This window comes from Sciurus vulgaris, assembly GCF_902686455.1.
Source record: "Sciurus vulgaris genome assembly, chromosome: 10".
Lineage (NCBI taxonomy): Eukaryota > Metazoa > Chordata > Mammalia > Rodentia > Sciuridae > Sciurus > Sciurus vulgaris.
This window is the reverse complement of record NC_136470.1, coordinates 8534355-8554121: the sequence shown is the minus strand read 5'-3', so window position 1 is coordinate 8554121 and position 19767 is coordinate 8534355. Positions and strand designations below refer to the sequence as shown.

General features: G+C 45.7%; 1 protein-coding gene and 1 long non-coding RNA gene across 2 annotated transcripts in view; both read left to right on the top strand.

The window, feature by feature from the left end:
• The window catches only part of LOC306670939 (carbonyl reductase [NADPH] 3), a 60413-nt gene that overhangs the window by 31905 nt on the left and 8741 nt on the right, over positions 1-19767 (top strand). The window lies entirely within an intron of this gene.
• LOC306670823 lies at positions 3530-8384 on the top strand. The gene is made up of 2 exons (XR_013766504.1): positions 3530-3668; positions 7959-8384. It is a non-coding gene; the product is annotated as an uncharacterized lncRNA (long non-coding RNA).

Below are 19767 nucleotides of genomic sequence, written 5' to 3'. Positions count from 1 at the left end.
AGGACCCAGAACTTGTGCCCACGGCAGTGGAGGTGTCTTGCACCTGTACAGATTTGAGGTTTCCTTTCTTCTCATCCCTATCTGACCAAAAGGCAGAAAAACAGCCGTCCAGGGGGTGAATACCTGTGTCAGAAAGTGCAATCCTTCCCTCCCCTGGGGCTGTTAGCAGCCAGGTGATGGAGAAGTGCTATCTACTTATTTCCTTTTCTTTGATAATCAGTTATCTGGCCTTTGCCCCTGTCACATTAGGATCGTGAATTTTAAAGAAGAGTCCTCAAGGTTTGGGGGTCTATGGCAAATATGGAGAAATTAAAATGACTTTGATTTTAAAGCCAGTCTATGGTGTGCAGAGTGAGGGGGTGGAGGAAGGTACTTATAAACAAGACTGTCAGTGGGTTAATCCCTGCTGAAGCCAGGTTGGTGGAATGGGACGGGGTGGAAGAGATGGAATAGACTGTCCCCCAACCACCATAATAGTGTTGCTGAAAAATCATTAATCAGAGACCTTTCCACTTGTGAGTCAGCTTGGCAACAATATTTTATTTGATTAGATTATCTCAGTAAAAGGGTGCCAAAGTAAGTAGATAACTCCCAGAGTAGGTCTCAAACCAAAAAATGATAAGAGTGTGAAAGTCTAAAACTACGACCTTCACTTCCTACGGTTGTGAGGGAGGCAGGAAGGGAGTGTCCAGCTGTCCCCCAATGCCCAGTCCTCAGTACATTTGATATGGAATTCTCAAGAAAGGGGCCTTGGCAGTGAGCTAGCAAAAATAACAGACTGTTCTTAAATCTCCATACGGAAGATGCTAAACACTGAACTGTTAATCAGAGAACTGTCTTCCAGCCAACGCACCCACCCCATCCTTCACAGCCTTCTTGGCCCTCACGTGCACCCCTGCTGTGGGAGCCTGGAGCCTGGCGGCAGGGGAGTCCAGGCCTGCCCGCTGGGGAGTCCACTGACTTTCAGGAACTTGAGATCCCAGGTGAGACAGTGGGAAGGAAGGAGCTCCTCAGAGAAAAGATCACCAGGCGTCAGTCCTTGGACAGGCGCTTTCAGGCAGAATCACCGAGGCTAGCTGCAGGGAGGGGCAGGGAGGGGATGCTGCTGCTCCTTTGAATGACTTAACAAAGTCAGGTGGTTTTGTTTGTCTTTGTTTCAGTGGCGCCTTATTGAAAACCTTAGGAGTCAGTCCCAAGTCACCGAGTCACTCTGACTTGCTCTTTTTAGGTGCCCTGGGGAAAACTTTGCACACTGTGGTACTAAAGTCTCCACCCAGAGACATTCCATCTGCTTTTTTTTTTTTTAATTTCAAATGTGGGACCTTGAACTGAGTGTGCTCAGGAATGTGGCCACCTCCACATGTAAAGATGAGTGTTTCCTGAATGAATATGTATACATTTCCCCCAGAAAAGAACTTGCAGTTGAGGATGCTCAACTCTAATCCTGGAGACTCAGGAGGCTGAAGCAGGAGGTTCCCAAATTCAAGGTCAGGCTCAGCAACTTAGAGAGGCCCTTTCAAAAAATAAAAAAGGCTGGGGGTATAACTCAGTGGTAAAGCAGCTCTGAGTTTAATCTCCAGTTCCCCAGTAACATCAAAAAATAATTTTTAAAAATTAAAAAAAAAAAAAAAAACAGAGCAGGTAGCTCACTGGTAAAAGTGCCCTTGGAGAGACATTGTTGAGAATTATCTCCAGTGCAGCTCCTTTCTTGCTGCAAGTAACGGACCTTTCTTCACTCTTTTATCTCTTGGGTGTTTACTGGCTTTGCATTACCAAGGGACAAACCCACTGGGTTTGGTGGACCTTTCTTCACTCTTTTATCTCTTGGGTGTTTACTGGCTTTGCATTACCAAGGGACAGACCCACTGGGTTTGGTTAGAAGGTGGCAAAAGGATATTTGAATATCAGAATCGCAGAAATGTGAGGTGTGGACAAGAATCCACAAAGCAAAGGAGTGATTTGGAAGTGTGTGTGAGTCTTCTATTCACCAAAGAAAGTTCATAAACAGAAGAAAATAAAAACACTGGGGAAAACATTTATAGCCTCATGCATAGGACTTAATATCCTTGATAGTATAAAAAATTTTCAGCAGTCAGGAAAAGAAGACTAGCCTTTCAAATTCATTCAGGCCTGCTTCTGTGTGCCTTCCTGGACCTGTAGAGGGTAAAAAGGTAAAAGCGACTCTATAAATGAGCTACTGCTATGTAACAACTCAGCCTAAATTTAGCGGGGAGTGACTACCCCAGGTATCTCAAGCTCCTGCAGGACAGACGGCTAGCCCAGGCCTTACCCCTGCTAGTGCTGTGTACAAGAAGACCAGCCCTCCATGTAATGAGACAAGGAATTAATAGGAATTGCTACAGTCGTGTGTTATGTAGTAATAATAAGCTGTATTTGGTATTTGCCTGAATTTGTAAAACTAAAATCATAAAAGGCCCTGGTGACAAATTGCTGTGTGGCAGGATGACACTCTGAACAATGCCGATATGAACCTTTGTGTATGATTGAATGGGGGCTCCTAGTCTAGTCGTGTTCTGGTCTTTATCAATGAAGACCAGAGCGTGACGGGGCTAAGAATCACCACTTAAACCCCTGGACTTTGGGAGCAAACTGTCAGCAGCACCATGACCAGAGGACTCCACGTCGCTCTGTCTCTTGACTGTCCCAGCTGCTGTCCACTCCATCACTGATTGCTGATCAACCGTTGTCACCGAGGCCAAATGACTGATCACCTCTCCTGCGGCGATGACTGCCACCCAGCCTCTGGCTTATGGGACACCCAAGGACGTCCAAAGACATCCGAGGAGCTGAGAGAGGAACTGAGAAGAGGCCCCTCAGTCTTGCTGACTGACTTCTTGGCTAAGAGACGTTGCATTGAGTAAGTCCATGGGGATTGGACTCTAGGTGGACAAGGGAGTGAATCTTCAATGTATGTGTGACTTGCTGTCATTAGGAAGGTTAAGTCGAGCGTGCACTGCGTGAATAAAATCCACTTGTTGGAACCAAACTCGGTTCCTCTCTCTCACCGCTCTCGACACTCCCTGCTCTCAGAACTCTGCTTGATCACATGACCTATTTCCATTCCACAAAGCAAGCCACTGTAGGCGAAGGAAAAGCAAAACCTTTTTGTCACCTTCCCACACCCAGCTCAGTGCCCCATGAGCCCCACAAATTCCACTGACAAAAGACTGATTAACATGCATAGAGCGAAGACCCCAAAAGAGAGCAGACCCAGACATCCCATTTTAGCTAAGATGGTAAGTTGTGGAGACAGGAGACAAAGGAAATGGCACCTGAGAACCCACAGGTCGGGACGAAGGTGCGAGAGTGGTAAGAAAGGTCCCCAAGGCTGGTGGGGTTGCCCTTTAATAGGACGCAGAGAGAGCTGGGGAAATTCACTCACCAGGGGGTGGATGTGGTCACCAACCGCAGCACTTACCCAGTGCTTACCAGGCGTGCACTGGGGAGATGTTCACGTGATTCTCAGTCCTCGGGGGAGGCCATGAGTTGACCGGAAGGGGAAGCAGCTGCCCTGCACCTGCAAGCGTGCCTCTCACCTCTCATCCCTGCTGGGTTCCTGATGAGCGACAGAGCAGGCAAGGTGCCAAGCCCTGTGACCCGGGCACACCGGCGCGTCGAATGCGCGCCATCTGGCGGCCATCGTGGTGGTGGGTCCTGGAGGCTGAATCCAGAAGACTTTTTTTTTTTAATGAGGGATTAAAACCACAAGCCACTTCCCTTTTTTATTTATTTATTTTTTTGAGACAGGGTCTCAGTTGCAGGGCCTCACTAAGTTGCTGAGGCTGGCCTCAAACTTGTGATTCTCCTGCCTCAGCCTCCAGAGTTACTGAGATTACAGGCATGTTCCACTTGGACCTGACAGGCTCAGAAGACTTTTTTTTTTTTTTTAAGTTACTTAGCATTTAAGATATACAAATAGGACTGGGGGCATAGTTCAGTGGTAAAGCACCGGCTTAGCATGAGTGAAGCCCTGGTTTCTATCCTCAGCACCAAAAAGAAAGAAGATATACAAGAACACAAACAATACAACACTGATAAATGAATTTAAGCACTTTAAAGTTGGGCTGGGTTTGTGGCTCGGTGGTAGAACGCTAGACTAGCACGTGTGAGGCACTAAGTTCGATCCTTAGCACCACATATAAATAAATAAAGGCCCATCAGCAACTAAAAGAATTTAAAAAGAGCTTTAAATTTTATTCAATTAAATTAAGTTTGCATATATTTAAAACCAAATGGTATATACAGTGAAATGTTAGCCCTCCTGTCCCCCAGATCCCCCGTTAGCCTACAGTTTCCTACCACAGGAGCAATACCAGGCAGGACTGTCTCCTTGCCAGCAAGTCCTCATCCTAGCCCCTGGGACCTGTGGGGGGGTGCAGAGAGGCTTTTCAGATGTGACTACAGTTAAGGATCTTGAAATGGGAAGGTGATCTGGATCATCAGGCTGGCCTGCTGCAGTGGCAGGAACCTTAGAGTTGCTCCTTCCCAGGCAGAAGTGGGAAGGGGGTGGGGGGTGAGGGAGGGGGAGCGGTTGCCACGTTGCCAGCTTTGAAGATGGGGGCAGCCCAGGAATGGGGGTGGCAAGCCTGACTCCCCCAGAACCTCCAGAGGGTCCATGGATGGGGGGGGTTGCTTCCTCCACTTTAAGACAATAATTGCATGTCACGAGTCCCCACATTTGTGAAAATCTGTTATGGCAGCTACAAAAGAAAGAAATATCCACCCCACCAGCTGGGCTGTGCTCAAGAACCATCTCAAAGCCTCTTCCCCTTCACTATGCAGGATTTGGAGCTGTAGAACTCAGGGGCTCCCCAACACAGCTAGACCCCCAGTCCCGGGGATTTCTGAGACAGGGTCCTGCTGCATTGCTGAGGCTGGCTTTGAACCTGAGTCGCCAGGATTGTACGCATGAGCCACCGAGCTTGGATAGCTGTCTCCATCCTTCAAGCGACTGTCCAGCTCCCATCGCACAGGCCTTTGGCTGTTCCATTTAGGATGGTCGTCAGGCTGTTTGTCAGTAGATAAGTCTTAAGTAGTTCTAAAGCCGTACTTCCCGACTGTGTTCATCTCACAGTCCACACAGACATGCTCGTGTTTACGTCGCACACCAAAAGGAAGTGGAAGGAATGAGATCATCACCTTGGGCTTTGATGGAAAAAGTTACTATATGTTCTTTCTTTTTAAAATTTTTAGTTGTAGATGGACACAATACCTTTATTTTATTTATTTTTATGTAGTGCTCAGGATGGAGCCCAGTGCCTCACACATGCTAGTCAAGCACCCTACCACTGAGCCACAGCCCCAGCCCACTATACTTCCTTTATAGTATATAAGAAAGCAATAGGGAGCAATGAATGAGATATTAGATATCGATATTGCATGAAAACTTCTAGAGTCTCGTTTTTTTTTTCAGGGCTAGGAATCTGAACCAAGGGCCTTGAGCATGTTCATTGAACACTCTGCCACTGAGCAAACCCCCAGGACCCCGTATTTTCAATGTTTTAAGTGAGACCTTATTTTCCATTAATTCACTTTTAATTTCAGGTTCTATAAGACTTGATATTTTTAGAATCAAGTTTTATGCTTGAAATATAGTTGATTCTTCTTAGTCAAGTCACTATTTATAAGTCGCTATAAACACTGAATTAGTGAATACTAGTCTGTTGCTCATAGAGGAAATAGAGTAAGGTTCCTACAAGCCTCTGGTCACATTTATGTCAACTGAAATGCCACTTGCTACAAAGGTTCATTTGCCAATGTCCTGGTGAAACAAGCCATTGCGTTATCATTGAAAAGCTCTTCCACATAGCCCTGAATAATACTAAGCAGGTGTTTTTAACGATTGTTCCAGTTTGCTGATCTGCAGGATCTGCTTGGCCTGCAAGTTCACATTTGTCATGCCGGACTGCCTTTCTGACACGAGCTGGCCAGCCAGCACTAGCCAAGAAGGCTTTAACACTTTTCTGATTGTTCAGTTGTCAGCCTCAGGACAACGCTCTTAACTCTTGCTTTCTAGATTGGTCCTTATCTCGTGAATCCACACATTTCACTGCTCTTCAGAGCTCTCTCATATACTGTGATGTTATTTCAGCATTTACCAGAGCAGCCTCCTGGACAGATGGGTGAACTCCCTCTTCCTCTTAGTCGAGCCCAGTGTCCACCGCCACAGCTCTGACTCACACCTGAGCGGCTTACCCACCCAGACCTCCTAAGCCACACCGCAGCCTCCTCCTGCTTCCCAAAGCTGGACAGCCCTCTCTCTATCTCTACACATGCTCAGCCACTTTGAACTGCAAAATCACAAACAAAAGGCACAAAAGGGGTAAATGAGGCACTTATCGGACCTACCTGTTTACAGTACGGAGCTGAAACAAGAAGCAGAACCTCATAAAGATGACTCTCTTCAATTTTTTTAGCATTACCACTGATGAGGAAATTTGTTTGCTTAAATAAGTAGAAACTATTTTCCCTTATTTTCCCAGCATCCTTTGTTCTTACCATGAACCACATTTCAGATAACTCAATCTCTTGAGGAACTATCTATTCTTTAACTCTAGCAACTTTGCCTTAAATTCACAAATTAATATTTTCTTGTGATGCTGTAAATCGATTTTAAATCCAACCAAACTTTTCCATTTCAAATAAGCACTATCCAAGAGGAGAATTTGAGTCACAAATGTAAGCATAATTTTAAATTTTGCATTTTAAAGAAAAAACTAATTTTAACATATTTTTAACCTGACAATCAAAATATGATCACTGCTAAATATAATCAAAATAAAAAATATTAGTGAAGTGATTCACAATTTTTTGTACTGAATCCTTGAAAATTTATGTGTATGACACGTCTCATTCAAACTAGCTACATTTCAATTGTTCAACAGGCAACTGGTCTGCACAGTTTTACTTAAAAACAACACAAGCTGGTCCTGGTGACCCACACCTATAATTCCAGCAGCTCCGGAGGTTGAGGCAGGAGGATTTCGAGTTCAAAACCAGCCTCAGCAACTAAGTGAGGCCCTGAACAACTCAGTGAGACCCTGTCTCTCAATAAATGCAAAATAGGGCTGGAGATGTGACTCAGTGGTTAAGTACCCTTGGGTTCAATCTCCAGTACAAAAAAAAAAAAAAAAAAAATCAATAAATAACACTGAAGCCTTTCCTTCAAACGTGTAGATATTAATCTACTGACTTTATTTTTAAAAATTTTTTTTAGTTGTCAGTAGACATTTATTTCTTTTTATGTGGTGCTGAGACTCAAACCCAGTGCCTCACACATGCTAGGCAAGCCACAACCCCAGCCCCTAACTTTATAATTCTTCAGGACTCAGTTTATAATACTGACTAGTAATTGCTCATGAAGAATTCTGAAATGCATCCTTGTGAAGCTGAATTTTTGCTTTAAATGCAAGTATGGACATGCTTGTCCCCAGAGGTTCCTGGCTGGCAGCTGGAGCCCTGGTAGTGTATCCTCGGCGAATGAGGCCTTCCGGGTGGGTCTTCGCCCTCTGGGAACGAGGCTGGTCACTGCTGCAGCAGGCCGTTATCAAGGAGTGGCCTCCTCAGCCTCTGGTCCCTCTCTTGCCACGTGATGCCCGCCTGTGACGCACTCCCCTCAAGCTCCTGCCATCAGATGCCATCTGCCGCCACCAGGCCCGACTCTGCCATTTGCTCTTCCAAAAATACACCTTACAGAGGTCACTTCTGAAGAATACGCTAAACCAAATCGACTTTTAGAACAAGTTGAGATGGTGCTGAAAATATTGAAATGTTAGTTTTACATAATTAAAATTCTGAAAAACTGGCCATATTGATATTTATGCTTGAATTTAGAAAAATTGATCTCTAAAGCCGTAGAGTCTTTATTGCCTTTTTTTTGGTATCAACTTTATGCTCAGTTAGTATTTTTAGGAACAAATCTGTCTGTTCTGGTTTAGACCTGCCATGTCCCCCAAGCCTCCTGTGTTGGAAGCGTGGTCCCCAGTGCAACAGGGTTCAGAGGTGGGGCTTCTGGCAGTGACTGGATCATCCGCGACCAGTCCAGGAACGGATTCTTGATCTGATGGCGTCTGGGATGGGTGGGAACTTGAGGACCTGGCACCTATGTGGGCAAGACCGGCGCTGGGGTGGCCATGGAAGGGCGTGTTTGGCCCGGCCCCTCTGCTTGCTCCGTGTCCCTTCTGCCATGATGCGCTTCCTCACCTCAGGACAGCGCAGCAGAGCCGGCTGACCACAGACTGAGAGCCTCTGAAACCAGGAGCCGAGATATGTCTTTCCTCCTTTAGGCTGTTTTTCTTGGTATTTGTCACAGCAATGAAAACCCGATAGAACATTTATCAAATACAAATCCATCACAAACCCCATCCACAATCAGACTCGCGTACTGACTTCAAAAGCTAGTAAGATGCACCAACATGATTGAACATTATGCGAAATGTAAGTCGTTCCCAAAGGACCACATGTAATTCCATGTGTACGAATGTCTAGGACAGGCAGATCTATAGAGATGGAAAGTCCATCCGGGTGTCTAGGGCTGGGGCACAGAAGGAAATGGGGAATTGTTGGGGGCTGTGCCATGCTGACGGCATGGTGCCTGATCACATCGGCAGCCAGGAGGTTAATTGACATAAGCACACTCAGGTGATTTATCGCCCCCGCACACAATGTATGCGCATGTGTTCTCAAGCACTCCTAATTGTGCCTCTTTGCGTAAGAGGCGTGGCCCTGCTCTCCACCTCCTGGAGATGATATAAGCGTAGGCGGAGCAAGACAGGAAACTCAGCAGCAGACACACAGCAGCAGCCGCCAGAAGAAAGGAAGCAGACGCAGCAGCTAGCAGAAGACACAGCAGCTAGCAGAAAGCAGCGGAAGGCAGATCGCAGAGCGGAGAACTGAGACGCATCAGTAAAGCACCTTAGGTAGACGCACCCTTAGTTCATAGGATGCAGGACACACCAGTAAGCAGCAGAAAACTAAGAAGACATAGATATCTCTGAAAGCAAAGTCTCTTTCTGTCTGTCTGTCTCTCTCTCTCTCTCTCTCTCTCTCTCCCTCTCTCTCTCTCCTCTCAAAGCAAGTAAACCTCATTTCCTCTATCCTCTATAAACAAGCAAGCAAGGAAGCAGCCCAGAGATAGAAGTGGCTCAGTTTCCAGTCCACCACCCATAAGACCCGTGCAAATTGTTGCTGCAAGCGGTGACAAATATCCACGGATTTTGTACCGCAAAGAGCCAGCGACAGGGAATGACTACAAGTGGGTACAGGGTTTCTTTTAAGGATGATAAAAATGTTCTAAAATTGTGGTCCTTTGCCAATCCCTAGAGTGGAACCAAATAGCCTTTGACATAAGGGGCAGTGAATGCTGGAGGCTCTACTTCAGGTGCTGCTAAAGCCTCCAATCAGGTCTAAATTGTACAGTACACTGCTGTGAAGAGCGGTTTCTGCTCAGGCCAAGGGAGTCACTGGCCTGTCTTTAAGAGTCAAGTGATGTAAGCAAAACCACCCACAACCCATTTAAGTGTCATGGGCCTTGTATGGTCATTGATAAGAGTTCCTTACATACTTGTGTCCAAATTTTTAAGGTAGTAAAACATCCTAAAGTTACAGTGATTGTCCCCGCTAGCTCTGTTACCAGCCTTTTCATGTGTCTAATAGTGTTCATCTGGAAAGGCAGGGCAAAAGACAGTGATTGTAGCGCTTTTATTAATAATTACAGCTTAAGCTATCCAATAGTACTTAGTCCATCAGAGGGACTTGTGGAAGCTCCCCAGGATTACTGAAAAGTTTCTTTCCACCTCATGAGACAGTCTAGCAATTCCTAGTTTTATATCTTTGATTCAATAGAAATATATGACCACTTGATGCAGAGTCTGGGTTTCTCCACCCATCAAAGGCAGGAGTTGCAGCCTTGCTACTGGCAAGCGTGAAGCACACGAGGGGCATGCAGCTGTCCTGGTAAGGGGGCGTCCTCTGCAGGAGTTCAGTCTTGGTGAACATCAGTGCAGGAATTGGGCTTCCAGGAGGGCTACAGTGTCTCCTCACAGGACCTGCTACCACTTCTGGGCAATAATGTCGGTATTTGAGGTGGCAGGTAGGACACCTGCCTTCTGATTTATTTGAATGAGTGAGTCATTGGGGGGGAGGTAGGATGATTAAATGAGAAAAAAGATTCTTGGTTACACTGAAGACATGATTTGGGAGCCAAAAACCTTAACGAGTAATCTCTTGGAACTTGAGCCACATATTCTTCCTGAAAGTATACATTTTTCCCACAAACTTTTGTTGGGTTATGTTGTTGAGGAATGAACTGAGATGAATATGAGGAGGTCTATTTAATGGCACACTGTACTGGAAATTTTGAAGACCTGCAGCTGATTTAAATTCCAACACTTGTTAAAATTTTATAAAAGATTGTGAAATTCTCAAAATGCATTTGAATCAAGTTTTAATATACTGTATGATGGGTGGATGAGGCTGTCCATTATACCATTTCCTTCTTTGGATTCTCAGGCATGGTTTGGCAGTGCAAGAACTCTGTAACATTAACAGATTCAATAAAAAGTAAATATATGAAAAAAAATAAATAAAAAAGTAAAATAAAATTGTGGTGCTGGTGAACAGTTCCACAAACACACTTACCTTAAATGGGTGACCTGTACGTACATCAGTCACATCTCTGCAAAGCTTTTGAAGAAGAGGTTCAAAGAACAATGGTTACTGCTATGGTCTGGACATGAGGAGTCCCCAAAGGCTCTTCTGTTAATGAAGGAGTGTTCAGAGGTGAAGCGATTGATTGATTGATTGATTGTGACCTGATCAGTCCATCCTAGTTTGAAGGGACTGACTGGGTGGGAACTGTCATGTTATGGGGCACAACTGAAGAACAGATCCATCACCACTAAGAAGTCCAAATTTATTAACCAGCTGACTGTCTCACACAAGGCCCCAAAATTGGCTACCGAGAGAAGCGCCCCGACTGTAGGGTTGCAGGGGTTTTTATACCATAAGTCAGTACATCAATCATAAGTATCTGTTCCTATGATTCAAAATTACAAACCAACATCATGAGATATGAAATCCTTAGCAGAGGAGCAAGTGGGTCTAAATGGCCTTACCTGGGTACAAACTAAAGAATGGTTACTAACTTCTAAACAATCACCGTTGACATGGTACAATGTTTAGGAAACTAGGAATCAAAAAGAGAACAATTTTTCGTTATATAAGAATTGTCATTTTGTCATTTTGTATTGCCAAACATGTCATACTAAGTAACCTATGATGGGTACAGAGGCGGGGTGTTCCCATGGGAGAAGCATTTTCTAGGTAACATGGAGTCTCACAGCAAAATGAAGTCTGTTTAGTCATTGCCCATATAGCCTGGCCTATGACATTTCCATGGAGCCAAATCTGTCACGGTAGCAGGTAGGGCATGGCTGGAGGAGGGGGTCTCTGGGAGTATGCCTTGCGGGAGTGTGCCTTCCCCGGCCCCTTCCCCTTCTTCCTCCCTCTCTTGCTCAGCTTCCTGGCTACAACTTTCACGAATGGAGCCGCTTCCTTCCACCATGCTGTTCTCTTCACCTTGATTCCAGAGCAATGGAGTCCAGTGTTTATGGACTGAGGCTTTTGGAACCATGTTCCAAAATAAACTCCTCCTTCTCCAAGTTGTCCTGGTTGGGTATTGTGGTCACAGTGACAAAAAGCTGACTAGCACAGTTACTAAATGGCAGAGGACAACTCTTGTTTCTGGTAGTTGCACAGAGATCCTTTCCCAAAGACTGTAACTGGAAGATGAGAGCTAAGGAGACTTCTCTTAAACATTGATCACCGAGAACTGGGGACGCAGATCACTGGTTGAAACGGAAAGATGACTGGGAAAGCAAAAAGACAATTATGAAGGAAAAAAAAAAATCAGCGTGGCTATGTAGACACTCTAGCACCTGCTTGCACTCCCCAGGAGCTGGCCTGCAGCATGGTTAGCCTGGGGTCCAAAGGAACAAGGCGATCAGAGCTAAGTGCCAAGCAGCACCTGGCTTCAGCAAGAACTCAGTAAAAGGGCACTCTTGGTTTTTAAAGGCCACTAAGAACAGAAGGAAAGTTATAATTCAGTTATGTTTTATTTAGAGACACCACAGACATACCCGAGAACAAAACCGTAGAGATGCATCTGACTTCTGTACTGATAGAAAAGAGTATGAGCCAAGAAATTCTGTAATTCCAGGGGCTCGGGAGGCTGAGGCAAGAGGATCCTGAGTTCAAAGCCAGCCTCAGCCACTTAGTGAAGCACTAAGCAACTCAGTGAGACCCTGTCTCTAAATAAAATATAAAAAGGGCTAGGGATGTGGCTCAGTGGTTTCATGCCCCTGGGTTCAGTTCCTGGTACAAAAAAACAAAAACAAACAAACAAAACAACCTATGAACGATTATGGAAAATAATATTCTTATAAGTCAGCTCCCCAAGAAAAATGAGGGGACGGTGTGACTCGGGAGGAGGAGGGGAAATTAGCCAAACATGAAACCTCTCCCAGCACACCCTTTCCCAAAAACAATGGGCCCCAGGGGAAAAAGGAAACTTTCATCCCTTCCTGGGTTCACCTCCAGCATCTCCATCAAAAGCAAACATTGACCCCTTCCCAACCCCAGTGCATCCTGAAGGAAGGAGGTAAACACTAAATGCTGAGCCCTGGATTTTGACCTTCCCCCATCACAAATTAGTCCTAAATGGAGGCACAGCAAATATTGAAACTCTGGGAAACAATGGATCCCAGGGAAAGTAAAACAGTGGGCAAGATTTGAGTACTCATCCCTTTGGATCTAGACCCCTCTCTCCCCAGATAAAAATGAGTTTCAACCTTTTTACAACTACCCTCCTAAGCTAAAGCTTTAACCTGTACAACTAGCCCCTGACTGTCAAAACTGCACTCTCAGAGTCTCCAATGAAACTATGAAACCCAGACTCCTTCGTTACCCAAGGTCCCAGCTCCATACCCAGAAAATGGGCCCTCCCATGCCTGATCGATGTACCTCACTGCAGCAAAAAGGAAAGCTTGCTGATCCGAGGTTTGCCTCCATCTCCTGCCTCCATATTTGTGGGCTGTGAGCTTACAACCTGAACTTCATGTGTTGCTATGAGCTAAACGTATGTGTTCCTGCAAAATTCATGTTGAAATCCGATCAGGTGATGGTATTAGAAGGTGAGGCTCACGGGGAGGTGATTAATGACCTCATACAGGATGTATAAGGGATCTGCTTCCCTCCCTTTTGCCCCCTGCCATGTGTGGACACAGAGTTCACCCTGATGGAGGGTACAGTAAAGAGAGCCCATCTGGGAAGCAGAGATGGGATTTCCGCAGACACCAAACCAGTTCACACCTTGACCTTGGACTTTCCTGCCTCTAGAACTGAGAGAAATAAATTTCTATTGTTTACAAATTACCTAGTTGCAGATATTTTTATTATAGCAGCATAAATGGACTATGACATATATGGTTAAGAATTTTTGCAGGATACAATGGTGCACACTGTAATCCCAGCAGCTTGGGAGGCTAAGGCAAGTGGATCGCAAGTTCAGAGCCAGCCTCAGGAACTTAGCAAGGCCCTAAGCAACTCAGTGAGACCCTGTTTCTCAATAAAATACAAAAAAGGACTGGGGATGTGGGTCAGTGGTTAAGCACCCCTGGGTTCAATCCTCAGTACCAAAAAAAAAAAAAAAAAAAAAAGAATTCATGATACACCAGGGCCTGGGATGTAGCTCAGCAGTAAAGCATGTATTTAGTATGTGCAAGGCCCTAGGATCCATTCTCAACCCAACAACAAAATCATGATAAGCACATCAAAATTAAGTAACTTACTACACTAACTGAGATGAATATATATAAAAAAAAAAAACTTAAGGAAAGATTCTGTGGTGGTTGAATATGCCCCCCCATGGAAAAAAATATTCTCAGCTACAAACAACCTTAGGATATGACCTCTTGGTAATAGGGTCTTTGCAAACATAATTATCTGCATGGGGGCTAGCCAAAAAGCCAGTGGCTAATAAGAAGGGGCAAGAAACTGGCATAAACACACAACAGAGTCATAAAGATGAAGAAAATTCTGTCATTTGCAGGAAAACGCACAGAACTTGGGAGCATTATCCTACGTGAAATTAGCCAGAAAGCCAGGGGTCATGTTTTCTCTCAATGTGGAAGCTAGAGAGGAAAAAGGAAGGTGGGGTGGGGGCACTTGTGAAAATGGAAGGGAGACCAGAAGAGGAAGGAGACTGAAGGGAAGAAGTGAGGGAAGGAACGTGGAAAGACTGGGGAGAGGTACTGACCAAATCATATCGCCCTGTCACTTGCATGCACAAATACGTAACGAATCTCACTATTATGTATGATTATCATGCACCAATAAAAATATGGGAAAAAGAGGACGTGGGAAGGAGACACAACGGGTCACCCCCGCGAAGGTGGCCACTGAAGATGGAGGCAGACACTGGAGAGAGGGGGCCACAAGTCAAGAGCGGCAGGATTGCTGGCAACCACCTGCAGCAGCTGGGAGAGGCAAGAAGGACGCTTTGCCAGAACTTTCAGAGAAAGCCTGGGTCTGTTGACACCTTGATCTGGGCCTCTGGCTTCCAGAGCTGTGAGAGAATAAATTTCTTCCCTTCTCAGCCACCCATGTGTGGGTGGCCCCTTGCAAAGGACACATGAAGTGCTGTCACGAGGCCACTAGAGGGCAGCAAGTCCTGCTTACACAAATGGGCCCAACAGGGTTACTGATGTTCACCGACAAGGTCATAGAATGAGCGTTCAAATCTTTTTAGTGATATTAAAGTTACTATTTATCACTTGAAATATTACAACCACAATAATCTTTCTGAATGACTGCTGACTTTTTCAATAACCGGTTGGGAGCTTCTTTTAAAGAACATTCTTGTCCTGTTGTCTCATGTATGAGAGTCACTGTATGATAAACTCCCCAATGGGGTCATCTTCTGGCAAAAGATGCACCTTTTAAGGGGCTGGGGAGATAGCTCAGTCGGTAGAGTGCTTGCCTTGTAAGCATAAGGCCCTGGGTTCGATCCCCAGCATCAAAAAAAAAAAAAGATGTACCTTTTAAAATTTCAAAAGATAGGGCCTGGGACTGGGGAGATAGCTCAGTGGGTAGAGTGCTTGCCTTGTAAGTACAAGGCCCTGGGTTTGATCCCCAGCACCCAAAAAAAAAAAAAAAGAAAGAAAGATGGGGCCTAATTGCTCTCCAAGGATGTCATAGCACATTACTCATCAGATATGTATGGAATGACTTTTTTATTTATTTATTTATTTTTTTAGTTATAGATGGACATACACCTTTATTTTATTTATTATTTTTTATGTGGTGCCGAGGATGGAACCCAGTGCCTCACACATGCTAGGCAGGCGCTCTACCACTGAGTCCCAGCCCCAGCCCCTGGAATGACTTTTTTATATTTGTGTGTGACAGTACTTTTCCAAGCTAAGGGATTTTAAAAAAGCAGGCTTTACAATAAGCAGTGACGTGGGTCCTAGGGACAGGTCAAGGACCCTTGGACCCATGTTTTCTGGCTCAGGGGTTCGGCAGCCTGATGGGTACTGAGGACCCGGGCCGACCAGGGTTCCCTCTCCAGGCCACCCTGGGCTTGGCCAGTTTTATTTTAGGCATGGAGCCCATGCTTGCAGACAGCACGCTACACTGGTTCGTGCCACATTGGCAGGGAGGAATCTTCCTCCAAGAGCAGTATTTATAACCAGCAGCCCCTTTCCCCTGAGTCACTCTGAATCTAAAGGCCAGAAACCAACCCAGGGCACCAAAGGAATAGTCACCACGCTGTCCTCGGGAACGGTCACTGCTTGTCCTACCTGCTCAGTCCTGCTGGGGTCAGGCATAGAGCATGGGGGACAGGAAGGTGGGTGGTGCTCAGTGAGGTGGCAGCAGGCCTGGCTTCCCCCTGTGCCCTCTGTGGCCCTTGGCACCATTGTCCTGAGGCTAGCCCACCTAGTGGTCTGGCCCTGAGAAGGACAGGCAGGGAAGGACAGGGGACAGAGAAGGGGGAGTGGGGAGTTACCAAGATGTCTGTCCATCTTTTCTTTTGACTCAGGAACCTGACCTTCATCTTGCTTCCAAAAAAACAATGGGGCCATTCCTGCCCAGACCTGCCTGCAGCAGCCCTGTGCCCAATAACAATAGTGCTTCCCTAAGGTGAGGCTGTCCACAGCTTCTCCTCTCTCCCTGCCTGCTTGTTATCTACCTCTAGCAAATTAAAACTGCCGGTGCCTAGCACAGCTCCTGTAAACCAGAAGAGGTCAATAAGTGACTGTAAACAAATAAACATATTGGTGTTAGGTGGTTGTCTGTCTTCCTTTGCAAAGAATATAACAACAGCAGGTGATTCACCTAGTGCTACCATGTGACCACACTGCCCTAGGCACTTTTATAATATGAACTCAATCTTTACGGCAATTATAAGAGTTAGCAGTGTAATATTCCCATTGTACTGATGAGCAAATGGAGGCACCGAGCGGCCAGGAAGGTTGCCCAAGATCACAACAGTGAGTAAGTGGGAGTAGCTCCATGGGGCAGGGAGCCTCCCCACTCCATCACGTCCCCCAGACGTGCCTGGAACCCAGCAGGCGTCGGGCTCTCCCCTTGAACTCATTCTTCCTCATCCCTCAGAAACATACCCAAGAATTCCTCCTTTTCTGAACGATGAGCTCATCATCCCAGCCCTTTGTCCAGGCTGACAGGTACAAGGGAAGGGTGATCTCCTCTGCCCTGGATGTGACAGGGGCATCCTCTCTGATAACCGAGCTTGTTCCTGATGCTGCCCCAACAAATTAACACCGAATCAGTGGCTCACAGCAAACGCACTGGTGGGTGTCGGAAGGCCCAGTGCACTTCGTTCCATCTGGAGGCTGCAGGAGCCCACCCTTCCAAGCCACCTGCTTTCTCTGGCTCAGGACCCAATGCTCTCAAACTTTAACCCAATGCTCTCAAACTCTGCTGCACGTTGAAATCACCTGGAGCACTTTTAAATCACCCAGCGCTTCAGTGTACCCCAGACCAATCAAATCACAATACTTGGAATGCGAGCCAGGTATCAGCACTTACTATTTTTTGTACCAGGGATTGAACCCCAGGGGTGCTTAACCACTGAGCCATATCCCCAGCCCTCTTTAATTTTTATTTAGAGACAGAGCCTCACTAATTTGCTTAGGGTCTTGCTAAGTTCCTGAGGCTGGCTTTGAACTTGTGATCCTCCTGCCCCAGCCTCCCAAGCTGCTGGGATAACAGGTATGTGACACCGCATCTGGCTCAGCACTTAATATTTTTTAAAAATCTCCAGGAATTTGAACATGCAAAATATTTGAACCACTGCTATGATCAACAGAATTCCCCAAACTACCCCGACAACCCTGTGAGCAGGCTGGTTATATTCTACATCATCTCAAACTGGCCGCCAGGGTTTGAGTATGTTTATCCCTGTCCAAACTCATGTTGAAATGTAATGGTGTTGGGACCTTTAAGAGGTAACTAGGCCACGGGGGCTCTACCTCCTCAGGGGATTAATGTAGCTCTCACAAAAATGAGGCAATCATCATGAGATCAGGCTGTTTTAAGGGACCCAGAATCTCCTCCCACTATTTCCCCCACACAAGCCCCTCCCACTAGTGCCTGCTTTTCCTTTCTGATTCTCCATCATGATACACAGAATGAGGCTCTCGTCAGAAGCTGAATGGATACCAGCACAACAATCTTGGACTGCCAACTGTGAATGAAATCACCCTTTTTTCTTTATCCATTTCCTACTCTCAGGTATTTTGTTATAGTAACAGAAAATGGACCAAGATAGTTGGCTGGGCTCCAGTCTCCTGTGCCATCCCCCAAGATCCCCTGCCTTTGGAGACCTCCATTCCTTCCTTATGGAGCTCCAGTGCTATCACATCCTTTCTTCTGTCCCCAGTGGCCATGATTCTGCACTCCAATCCTTTCCTTGCAGACACCTCTCCTGTTGTACTTGACTACTGTCCCCCCTGTAGTAGCAGCTGGACATTTGGTGGTGAGAGGATCAGGAGGTTGACCCAGCTTTCTTGACCTTTATGATCACAGATCCCATGAGTCCTTGATTCAGAGGAGTCTGGACGCTGCCTAATAAATCACTTTACCACCCTGCAGATGACTGTTCTGTTCCTAAATCTCCCAAACTAATCTTTCTCAAGGATGACAAATTTCTCAACCTTCCAAGAACTAAGATGCCCCCAGGACACACTTGCAACCAGCCCCACTCACTCTGCTGCAAGAGAAAAGCTGCCCTGTTTCCCAGGCTAGCCCACCTGGTCCTGGGTCCCTCCGCTTGATCTTCCCACACAGTTTTTTGTTGCAGTTATTCTCTTTTCTTCACCAAGGTTTACCTTTCTGAGATTATTGCCTTTACATAAACCATGCTTTAATAGATCCATGAGAAGAAAAAAATATATGTCTATCTGCTTTTGAAATTCCTTTCTATTTTTTAAGAGATGGGGATCTCACAGCCTGCACTGGCCCCAAACTCCTGGGCTGAAGCGACCCTCCTGCCTCAGCCTCAGTCTCCCGGGAGTAGCTGGGATTGCAGGTGTGTGCCACTGCACCTGGTGGTTTTGAAACTCTTTAAAAAAGAATTTAAATGTCAAAGTAGGTTCTCTGATCACAATGGAATTAAGTTAGAAATCATCAACAGCAAAATAGCTGGGAAATCCTGGAAGAGTTGGAAATCTAAAATTAGTAATAAAAAAAAAAACACTTCTAAATACTGTTGGTGAAAGAGCACATCAGTGGTAAATTGGAAAGTATTTTGAGCTGACCAGAATTGAAAACGGCATGTTCAGTAGGTGTGGGATTCCACTAAATAGTACTTTAAGGGAAATACATAGTTAGGACACCCCATATTCTCCAATCAACTGTCTCAGCTTCCACTATAAGAGACTGAAGAGCAAATAAAACCCAAATGAGCAGATAAAAAAGGAAGTAAAGAGCAGATTAGAAATCAACATAATCAGAAAAAAAATGGAGAAAAAAGATCAATAAAACCAAAAGGTGGTTCCTTGAAGGGGGTAAAATAAAAGCTAAACTTTAAGCCAGACGATGAGAGACAAGAAGAAAGAAAAGCAAAGCCAGGAATGGCAGTGTGCACCTGTTCTTCCTGCTACTCCAGAGGATCACCTGAGTCAGCAGGAAGGGACCAGTGTAGTAGGCAACATAGTGAGACCCCTCTCTAAACAAACAAACAAAAACTTTTGTTTCAATAAAATCAAACTGGAAGAAAAACTTGAATGTTCTGAAAACAGGGTTCCAACTAATCTTCGGGAAGAAAAGAATGATACACTGGGTTGAGGCACCTTAGACCAGCAGGCACCCACCTTCCTGACCTCAGGTGTTGGCTTTATAAGGGGGTGGAGTCAGGGTAACAGGAACCAGGCAGTTTGGCCAGCTGGGCATGGGAAAAGTTGAGTCACGATGAGATCACCGTCTTCCCCAAATCTCGAAGTCACCAATCAAACAGGCTGGGGTTACACTGAAGAAGATGGGTGGGGCTCTCATTGCACGCCCAGACCCTGCCACGTCTTTAATTTTGTCTGTGGGTGCACAGATCTCACTGCGAGCGGAAACGCAGATGGATCTAGATCTATTTGGAGAAGTATCTGTAGAGATATATCCTCCTCCTACTAAAGCTGAAGGCAGACTCCCGACACCATAGAAGTATGTTAGGGT